This window comes from Suricata suricatta, chromosome 16, assembly GCF_006229205.1.
Source record: "Suricata suricatta isolate VVHF042 chromosome 16, meerkat_22Aug2017_6uvM2_HiC, whole genome shotgun sequence".
Taxonomy (NCBI): domain Eukaryota; kingdom Metazoa; phylum Chordata; class Mammalia; order Carnivora; family Herpestidae; genus Suricata; species Suricata suricatta.
In genome coordinates this window covers 55,970,026-55,980,728 of record NC_043715.1, presented here as the reverse complement: position 1 = coordinate 55,980,728, position 10,703 = coordinate 55,970,026, and the positions used below count along the sequence as shown (strand labels likewise).

Here is a 10,703-nt window from a genome sequence, read left to right as displayed (position 1 = left end):
TATGTCATTTGCAACTATCTTTTCCCATTCTGTCGATTACCTATTAGTTTTTTTTTTTTATTGTTTCCTTTGCAGTGCGGAAGCTTTTTATCTTGACGAGGTCCCAAGAGTTCAGTTTTGCTTTCATTTCCCTTGCCTTTGGGGATGTGTCGAGTAGGAAATCGCTGCAGTCGAGGTCAAGGAGGTTGTTTCCTACTTTATCCTCGGGGGTTTTGATGGTTTCCTGTCTCACATTCAGGTCCTTCAGCCACTTTGAGTTTATTTTTGTGTATGGTGTAAGAAAGTGTTCTAGTTTCATTCTTCTGCATTTGCTGTCCAGTTCTCCCAGCACCACCTGCTAAAGAGGCAGTCTTTTTTCCATCAGATAGTCTTTCCTGCTTTGTCAAAAATTAAGTGGCCGTACATTTGTGGGCCCAGTTCTGGGTTCTCTATTTTATTCCATTGGTCTATGTGTCTGTTTTTGTGCCAATACCATACTGTCTTGATGATGACAGCTTTGTAGTAGAGGCTAAAGTCTGGGATTGTGATGCCCCCCCATTTTGGTTTACTTCTTCAATATTACTTTGGCTATTCGGGGTCGTTTGTGGTTCCATATGAATATGAGGATAGTTTGTTCTAGCTCTGAGAAGAATGTTGGTGCAATTTTGATGGGGATTTCTTTGAATGTGTAGATTGCTTTGGGTAGTAATGACATTTTCACAATGTTTATACTTCTGATCCATGAACAGGGAATGTTTCTCCATTTCTTGGTGTCTTCTTCAATCTCTTTCATAAGTTTCCTATAGTTTTCATCATATAGGTCTTTTACATCCTTGGTTAGGTTTACTCACAATGAAAATTTCTAATCAGTTCTATAATTGTCTCTTCCTCAATTACAAATCATATTCTTATCTGAAAAAATTCAGCTCCTGTGGTGCCTCGGTGGTGCAGATGATTGTGTGTTCCATTTCAGCTCTGGGCATGATCTCCGGGCTTGTGAATTTTAGGCCTGATCAGGCTTACTGGTTTCAGTCCACAGCCCTCTTCTGGTCCTCTGTCCCCCTCTCTCTGCCCATCCCCCACTCGTGTTTTCTCTCTCTCTCTCTCTCTCTTTGTGTCGTTCTCAAAAATAAAGGTTTTTCTTTAAAATTCGAGTTCCTCCATCACCTTTCTGATATGAAACACATGCTTAATTTAAGGTAAGTCTACATATTCCTAGCACTGTATGTCCATGGATACGAGAGCAGCATTCTCAATGAGCATTAACATTGACTTTGTAGCACTGTTTCTTGTTATGAGCACTCCTCTTTGGTTTGCAGTGCACTCTTTCTGGAAGACTGAATTTTCACACACCTCATTTTCCATACGGGTTTCCTCTTACAGCTGTGGCATGAGTCACTCACGATGAGGTGGGCATGCATCTGCGGCTTTTCCTACGCTGTCATATCCACTCCCACAGACTTAGTGTCCACACATGGTTGTGTGTTGCAGGGATGGGTCCAATGTAGGGTTCACACTCACAGGTCCACTTTCTCCAGTACTACAGTGAATTCTCTTGTGCATCCATGTGCCCATGGCTCCAAGCTGATAATCCACACTGATGACCCTCTGCTGGTCCCACACACGATGGCTACTCAGATTTGACCTCTTTTATCTGTTGAGGTTCCTCAATGTGGGAACTTTATTTTCTCTTGTTCTGCACTTGGCTGTGGCGTTATTTTTCAGAAATATGTAAATATCATCCTTCAGTATTAGGCACCAACCGGGTCTCAGAGAGCCCATCCATTGTCGACCTGGACAGTAGAGTCAGACAACACATCCTCTCATGCACCAGTCGCACACTCTTCACCTGATCTGAAATTAGCCAAAACTGAACCTCCCCAAACATGACAACACTGACCCCTCAGCTGCACTCAGCACTGAGGTTCATGACAACCTCTCCCAAGGAGAAAACTGACGCTCAGTAACTGGCTGATAGTACCCAAGGTCACAAAGGCACTGGATGATTGTTGAAACCTTACGCAAAGGTCAGGTTTCCTTCATTTTCAGCGCACGAACCCAACCATCTAACCCCGAAGCTGAAGGCAGGACCAGAGCAATGCAGGGTACCTGCGAACAGAAACAAGGGGCACCAAGGAGCAGTAACCACTTGGAACCACGTTTCTAGCAAGATGCGTTGACACTGCTGCACGAATAAAAGGGAAATCCATGACGGAGCCTCTTTGCATGGAGAAAACTCACAATTGAGATCCAGGGAAAGAGTCATGTTTCCTCACCCTATTCCCCTCTTTTCCTCCTTGTGCTCATTATCACAGTGAAGCTGAAGTCATCCACAACAGTTAACTCTTCAATGGGTGTGCCGCCACAAGGCCTGCAGAGCTGGCTGGCCAGGGAGCAGCACTGCACATGCGCCCTTGGGTTTCCTGCTGGTGGGAGGAGTCAGCAAAGCCCCAGTCTACACTACTTCCATCCCACACTTCTTTCCTGAAATATATTTTCATAAATGTAACTTTTCCAACAAAAAAGGGTGTCTCCATACAGATATAAAATAAACACAAGTCAACATTTGTATTTACATCATTGTGGATGAGGGAATCATTGTGAATGAAGTCACCACTGTTTATACAGGACTCTGAAGAGCAGACTACTTTTGGGACAGGAATATTGAACGGAATTCTCCAGGGGAGCAAAGGTTTCTTCCATCGGCACTTGCCTCCTCTCGGCATTCGGCATTCTCTGTTTGGGCCTGTATGTGAGGATCCCGTAGCATTGATGATTTCTCTGTGGGGTCAGTGATTGGTGACTCTTGACCAGGATGTGCTGCGGTGGGGCAGCTGCCCACCAGGAAACACATTCATTTTTTTGTGTAGTTTCCCTGTATTAACTTTCATACCTCTCCCGACTGTACATTGACACTGCCTGATCCAAACATGAGAGTTCGTTTCAGACATACACACCCACATGGGACACATGCCCTTGCTGACACCCCAGTTTCAGTCTGTTTGAAGCCACAAGGGGTGGGGGTGAGGGTTACTAAATCCGGACCAGGGACATGTGGTCAGATTTCCATCCAGAAAAACAGGGGAGGGGAGCCCAGCTTCCAACCTTCCCCAGGGGTCCTGAGAGGTTCCCCCGTAGGAAGACCATGGAGTCACTCTAGAGACCACACACAAGGATGGAAAATCCCTCCCTATGACCCTCCATGATCGCAGCAGCAGTGGGAACTTGGCTTTGATCTCTCTCCCTGCTGTGGTTCCAACTCCAGGTGTGGAAATTTCATTTCCCGTTTCTCTGCATTTGTCCCTGGCTGCATATTTCACACATACTGTGAGTGGCAATCTTGGCGCTCAGAGCAGACAAGGTCTCCAGTGGGTGCATCAACCAGCCAGCTGACTGCAGAGGCGGACCCCAGGATCCATCACCTCATCAGGACAAGCCCAGGCTCAAATCACCAGGTCTGGTAGTCACAGTGACTCATCCCTCCCATTCACCTGTCACCAAATCCCCACAACCACCCTGGGTTTGTGGTTCAGGACAAAATGCTTCAGATGGGGAAACTGAGGCTCGGATAGAGAACACTACCACCATAGGTCGTGTTGACAGTGGATGACCCAAAAATATTTCAGTGAAGATCTGTTTTCCTTTGAAATGTGACCTGTACTCAAATTAGTGTCCCCTAAAGTTTACAGGCAGGACCCCAGAATGGCTAGGACAGCCTTGGCCAGGAACGACGGGCACTGTGGAGGCAGGAGGGACTCACAGGCATATTCTCAAGAAGGGGGGATGATGACACAGGAAACTAGAGAAGCCCAGGAAGGCTGAGAGAGAAACAAAGCCCACACTCTGGGGCCAGGAGAGGGTTTGTGTTTCCTTCCCTATTTCCCTGTACTTCTCCTCTGGGTGCATCACCTCGTGACCTTGACCTGACCTTGCAGAAATGTCACAGTTGTGTCTGCACTGTAATGAGGCCCCAGAGGAGATGGACCCCTCCTCCCTGCAGCATCTCTGGGGCCTGGGGACCCCGTGTGAGGTGAGGACCCCTGGGATGGGCTGAGAATGAAGGAGACCCCATAAAAGAGGCTCTGGGAGGGAAGGACGTGCCGTGGACTCCTCATCTGGATGGGGCTTCTCAGGAAGCCTTGGGTCCACTTGCTGCACATCCATGGACACCACACTTGGGCCTCTAGGGATGGGCTGTTCCCCTTCCTGTGGGGCTTCTGACATGACAGCCCCGTGACCAGAAGAAACCACCCTCCCAGTACCACACCCTGTGCTTCTGTCCATCCTGTGGGCACCAAGTTCCCTCCCTGAGCACAGCCGGACCAGAGGTAGAGACGCCATGACCCCCACCCTCGCGGCCCTGCTCCTCCTCGGTGAGACCTCAGGAGGGGAGGGGACGCCCTAGGCTGGGAATGACCTGTGTCCCAGCGAGGCCCTGGGCTGTCAGAGGCCCCAGGCACAGGAGGCACATGGGGGGAGGGGTTCTGCTCAGGATTTGGGGCAAACCTCTTACAGGGACTCTCTTGCAGGGCTGAGTGTGGGCCCCAGGATCCGAGCGCAGGCAGGTGAGTGTGTCCCCAAGGGTCCCATCCCACCTCCTCACTGGGGACAGGGGTCGCCCACCAGGCAGATGGGAATGGAGAACAGCGGTTCTGGGAGGATGGAGAAGGGACATCTGGGGGTTTGGGGCTGACCTGGGAACCGGGGGTGGAGAAGGCTTGTGATCCAGCCTCTGTTTCCTTCCAGACACCCTCACCACATCCTCCATCTGGGCTGAGCCAGGCTCTCTGGTCCCCTGGGGTGGCGCTGTGACCATCTTGTGTCGGGGAATCCCGGAGGCCCAGGAGTTCTATCTGGTTAAAGACGGACACTCAGTGAACTAGGACACACAGAAGCCACTGGAGCCTGGAAACACGGCCAACTTCTCCATCAAATACATGACAGAGCAATATGCAGGATGGTATCGCTGTTACTATCGAAGTCCCACTGGCTTGTCAGAGCACAGTGACCCCCTGGAGCTGGTGGTGACAGGTGCGAGTCCCTGAGGGTCCCAGCCCCAGGCTCTGCCCTCAGGGAGGGGGTCTGATCTCAGGGTGTCCCCCTCTCACAGCCCAGCCATGGGGATACTGTAGGGGGGATTTGAGCCCCATTTAACACCCCCTCCTCCTCCACTAGGAGTCCATGGCAAACCCAGTCTCTCAGCCATGCCCAGCCCCATCGTGACTTCAAGAGAGATGGTGACCCTCCAGTGTGGCTCATGGATGGCATTCAACAGGTTTGCCCTGATGAAGGAAGGAGAACACAAGCCCTCCTTGACCTTGGACTCCCAGAGACAAACAGGGGGGCAGTTCCAGGCCCTGTTCCCTGTGGGCCCCGTGACCCCCAGGCTCAGGTGGATGTTCAGATGCTATGGCTATTACAGCAATGCCCCCCAGGTGTGGTCACACCCCAGTGAGCCCCTGGAGCTCCTGGTCACAGGTGAGGGGACACAGGTTCAGCCAGGGCCCCACTCTGCACAGGACCTGCTGGGGGTTCCCCACGTGGCAGTGGCCAGTACCAGGGGTGTGGGGTCCCCAGGGAGGGAAGGAGACAGAGAGAGACAGGGGATGGGGAAGGGGAGAGACTCAGAGGACAGACACTCAGATCAGAACAAGGATGGACAGCCCCTCACCCCCTTCCTCTCTCTAGGACAGCTCTCCTCCACGCCCTCTGTCTCGGTGCAGTCGGGACCCACAGTGGCCTCAGGAGAGAACGTGACCCTGCTGTGTCAGTCCCTGAGCTCTGTGGACACCTTCCTCCTGTCCAAGGAGGGGGCAGCCGACCCCCCCCCCCCGTGTCATAGATCAGAGTACCAAGCTGGGCAGCACCAGGCCAAATTCTCCATGAGTCCTGTGACCTCAGCCCAGGGGGGGGAGGGGGACCTACAGGTGCTATAGCTCACACAGCACCTCCCGCTTCCTGTTGTCACCCCCCAGTGAGCCCCTGGAGCTCCTGGTCCCAGGTAAGAGACTCTGATGTTTTTCCATTCCAGTTCTGAGGACCAGACAGGTTATGGAGGCTCCGCTCCCAGGGAGCCCCGGATGAGAGGGTGGGGTGAGGGGCCCACAGGGATCTCACAGGTCAGAGACACAGAGGGTGAGAGACAGTGAGACCCGGGGTCAGGATGGGAGAAGGGAGGTTTGGGGAGAATCAGCCCCTCAACCCACAGCTGGTCTTCTCCCAGGTGCATCCAGGAAGCCCTCCCTCCTGACCCAGCAAGGCCCTGTCGTGTCCCCTGGACAGAGTGTGACCCTCCAGTGTCGCTCTGATGTAGGCTATGCCAGATTCGCTCTGTACAAGGAGGGCTCACATGACCGTCCCCTGCACCGTGTCCGGCAGCCCCAGGCTGGGCTCTCTGGGGCTGACTTCCCCCTGGGCCCAGTGAGCTCCTCCCTCGGGGGCCGGTACTCATGCTATGGTGGACATAATGTCTCCTCCGAGTGGTCGGCGCCCAGTGACCCCCTGGACATCCTGGTCGCAGGTGAGGGGACATGAGTTCATGCAGGGCCCCAGACTCTGCACAGGACCTGCTGGGGGTTCCCCAGGTGGAGGTGGCCGGACCAGGTGTGTGGGGTCCCCAGAGAGGGAAGGAGACAGAGAGAGACAGGGGATGGGGAAGGAAAGAGACTCAGAGGACAGACAGACTCAGATAAGAACAAGGATGGACAGCCCCTCACCCCCTTCCTCTCTCTAGGACAGCTCCCCTCCACGCCCTCCCTCTCGGTGCAGCCGGGACCCACGGTGGCCTCAGGAGAGAATGTGACCCTGCTGTGTCGGTCCATGAGCTCTGTGGACACCTTCCTCCTGTCCAAGGAGGGGACAGCCAACCCTCCCCTGCGTCGTAGATCAGAGGACCGAGCTGGGCAGCACCAGGCCGAATTCTCCATGAGTCCTGTGACCTCAGCCCAGTGGGGGTCCTACAGGTGCTATGGCTCACACAGCACCTCCCCCTACCTGTTGTCACACCCCAGTGAGCCCCTGGAGCTCCAGGTCTCAGGTGAGGGGCCCCTGACCCGTCCTTACTGAGTCCACCGGCCCAGGAAAGCCTGAGACAGTGACAAATGAGGGGGTCAGGGGGTCCCATAGAGGAGGGTCCAGCCCAGGAGAGGGTGGAAAGAGCAGGGGCCTCCACCTAGGCGCCCCCATCCTGCAGTCTCAGCAGAGGTGAGGGGACCGGGGGCCACATGAGGGTGGGGGAAGGAGGATGATTCTCCTTAGACAGAGGTCTCCACTCACCTCCTGATGCCTCCATGTCACAATCTGAACTGTGCTGTCCGCTCCCATGGGACACTCCCCTCCAGGAAGACTCCCCACGTGTGGGCACCAGTCTGCTGCCCCCCTGTGGTCACCTGGGGTGCACACCTGATACCAGCTGGAGCCCTGCAAGGCTCCAGAGACTAACTTAGTCACCTGTTTACTTTTTTTATATTTTTACTTATTTATCAATTTTTTTCCGTTGGTTTTTAATTTTATTATGTTTTATTTTATATGTCTAAGGAATCCTTACTTTTCGATGGATACCTTTGATTTCCTGATATAATTACATCCACCTGCAGAAAATGAAATCTCACTTCTTCATTTGCAAATTGCACGTCAATTCCGTCTGCATCAAATACCTCATAATAATGATGTCAATGTAAAATGTTAAGATGGATTGAAGGTCATTTTAAGAAAATACCTCCTTCAGTCAGCCAAATTATTTTTAGACAAAAAACAGGAAAAATCTCTATTTTCTACACAGAGCATTCCTAACTTAACCATTTTAGTTTGTTTTTCTAAAAAAAACTCAGGGCTTTGTTAGTGAAAATTCATTTTCAAATAAAGAATTAGGAACTTTTCTCCATACAACTGGCCACCTGATGAACAATTTTATTTTCTCCTTGAATTGGGGCCATGCTGAGACACACTGAAAGTCTCCTAATTCTTGAATGACATCTATCATTCAAACACTCGGATGACACATGTCATCCATTCTCGTGTCTAAATTTTAATTTAAGGCAACTTAAATTGTTTGCGTGGAGATTTATATGAAGGAATGACATAAAATTGGTTTTAGTCTTTTCTTAATTATTTTCACAATTTTTAGGTCAAAGCAGTTGAAATATAATTGCAGATTACGTAAATGTTTTCCTCAACAGACATTTGTATTACATTTTTTCATGGCTGTTTATTTTGAGAGAGAGGGGAACTCAGATAGTGGGAGGGGGAGGGGCAGAGAGACAGGGAGACACAGAATCCAAAACAGGCTCCAGGCTCTGAGCCCTCGGCAGCACAGAGCCCTATGTGGGGTTAAGCTCATGCACCAGGAGATCATGGCCTGAGCCAAAGTTGGATGCATAACCAACTGAGCCACCCAGTTTCCCCTGCTCAACAAATTTTCTAACACCACTGATTTCCTCTCTTCCTTATGGCTTTGAGACCAGAACTGTAACATCCTCAATTCTGGATACTTAGATGGAGAGGAGAAAGATTGTCTTTTCAGATAAAAATCAAATAATTAGTCCTCTCTCCTTGAAATCTTACAGCAGTTTCTAGAGTGCCTCATGACAGACAGAGAGACACAAGGAAAAAGAGGAATGAGGAGGAGGAGGAGGAGGAAATGAAGAAGGAAGAGAAGACTAGTGATGATGATGATAGTGATGATGATGGTGGTGATGGTGAATATGACTGTAGTGATTACGATGGTGATGATGATGTTGATGACAGGATAGACGATGATGATTCTTTGCCATGTTGTTGATGGGGTGATGGTGGGGACGATGGTGATAGTAATGAACTATGATAACAGTGATGGCGTTGATGACGGCAATGATGATGTGATGATGTTGTTGATGATGGTGATGATGGTGATGATGGTGATGATGATTCTGCTGGTATTGATGTTGGTAGTGATGGTAACAATGAGGGTGATGATAACAATGATGATGAAAGTGGTGAGGGTGATGATGGTGATGATGATGCTGGCAATGACGGTGATGGCAGTTATGGAGAAAATTGTAGTGATGATGGTGGTGATGGTAAAACTGGTGATGGTGATGATCATGACGGAGATTCCCTTATCCATCCAGTCATCCCTGGCCTGAGTTCCACCCACCAGGCCCCACATCCCATCTCCATGCTTTCCTTTGCACCCTCCGCAAAACACAGACATTGCTTCATTCCTACTGAAGAGCATGCAAAGATTGTTCTGGGGACCTGCTCTTCCTGTAGTCTGTGAAACACCTTGTCTGGGTCATCATTGGTCCCTTTAGTCTCCTTCTCCTTTACTGGATTCAGCTTAAATGTCACCTGAACGTGAAGTTTTCTCTTCTCTGAGAATGTCCAGAAATCGTCTGTATGCACTGACTCTCAAAGAATCACAATCTAAGGCAGAAATACAGTTTAATGTCTCACTACATTGATAGCATCATTTAGAAAATATGAATCGGCATATGTGTGTGTATGTGTCACACTGTAAGTATACCTAACTGTAGGAAGAATGATTTAATGAAAGAACGTAAGGATGAGGAATTTGTAGGTGAAGGTTGGAGGCTGACCTGGAAGAAGGGAGATGGAGGAGATGGAGAGAAAGGGAATCTGCACCCAGGTTTCCACCCTCTGCTCTTCTGAAATTCAGGTTCCAACACAAACTAACCCCTCATCCATGGATACTACATCCTACCACCCACACCTACAAGTTAGCTTGCATGGGGCTGTGCCCAGAATGAACAAGAGAATGCAGGGGGTCCATTTCTCGGGCATGAGAAACCATTGCTCTCGATAAATCTGAGTCTCTGGGACAAAGCAGAAAACTTCTGCAAAGGGTCACAAGTAATGACTGAATTCACTAAAGATGAAGACAGAAAGAATCCGATGAGAACAGAAGGGATGCTTCTACAGCAGAGAAAGTGTCCAGTAGGGACTGCATGATACTTCTATCGTGAGAAGTGCGGAGAGACAAGAACAATCAGCCCAGGAGACACGTTTGTGTCCAATTGGATCCTCATCTTTCTCCACTATTTTTTTTGGTTCTCAGACGCAGCTGACAACATGAGCCCAGCACAGAACAAGTCAGGCCACAACACTGGTGAGTAGGAGAAATTCTGTTATGAACCTGGCACAGAGGATGAAGTGCTGTCAAGAGGAGGTGGGTGCCCTGGGTGGACATCCGGGATCTGGGCTGATTTGGGTCACCCCTAACCTCGGTGACGTTTCTGTCCCCACAACTAGACTCCTACCCCAACAATTACACAGTGGGGAATCTCATCCGCATGGGCATGGCTGGCTTGATCCTGGTGGTTCTCGGGATTCTGCTATTTCGGGATCAATCCAGTCATTGAAGTCCAAGATACAGATCAGACGTAAACCCAAGAGAGAACAATGTAACAGTCCAAGTGGCAGAGTCAGGGAACTGCATCTTGTATGCCCAGAAGGTTCTGGAAAGCACCAGCAGAATGTGCTGTGTGAATGGTCTGTGAGTCGTTGTAAGAAGGAGAAGCCATGGCTCACGTGCAGAGACAATGTCTGCACTCTTCTACCATTAAACTCTGGATGTTCCTTCCAAACCATTGTTGAATTCTCCTGACTGGCTCCTGTCTTTCACCTTGTCACTAAATCTAGCTTATATCCCACATGACAGATGTGATTCCACCACCCATACACTATTAATGCTCTGGTACAAATTCAAGTAACACATTTTCCTCCAC

At 50.1% G+C, this 10,703-nt stretch overlaps 1 pseudogene; it reads left to right on the top strand.

Annotated features, from left to right (window-relative positions):
* Positions 1–4,318: 4,318 nt before the first annotated feature.
* On the top strand, positions 4,319–10,337 carry LOC115279886 (annotated as a pseudogene).
* The last annotated feature ends 366 nt before the right edge of the window (positions 10,338–10,703 follow it).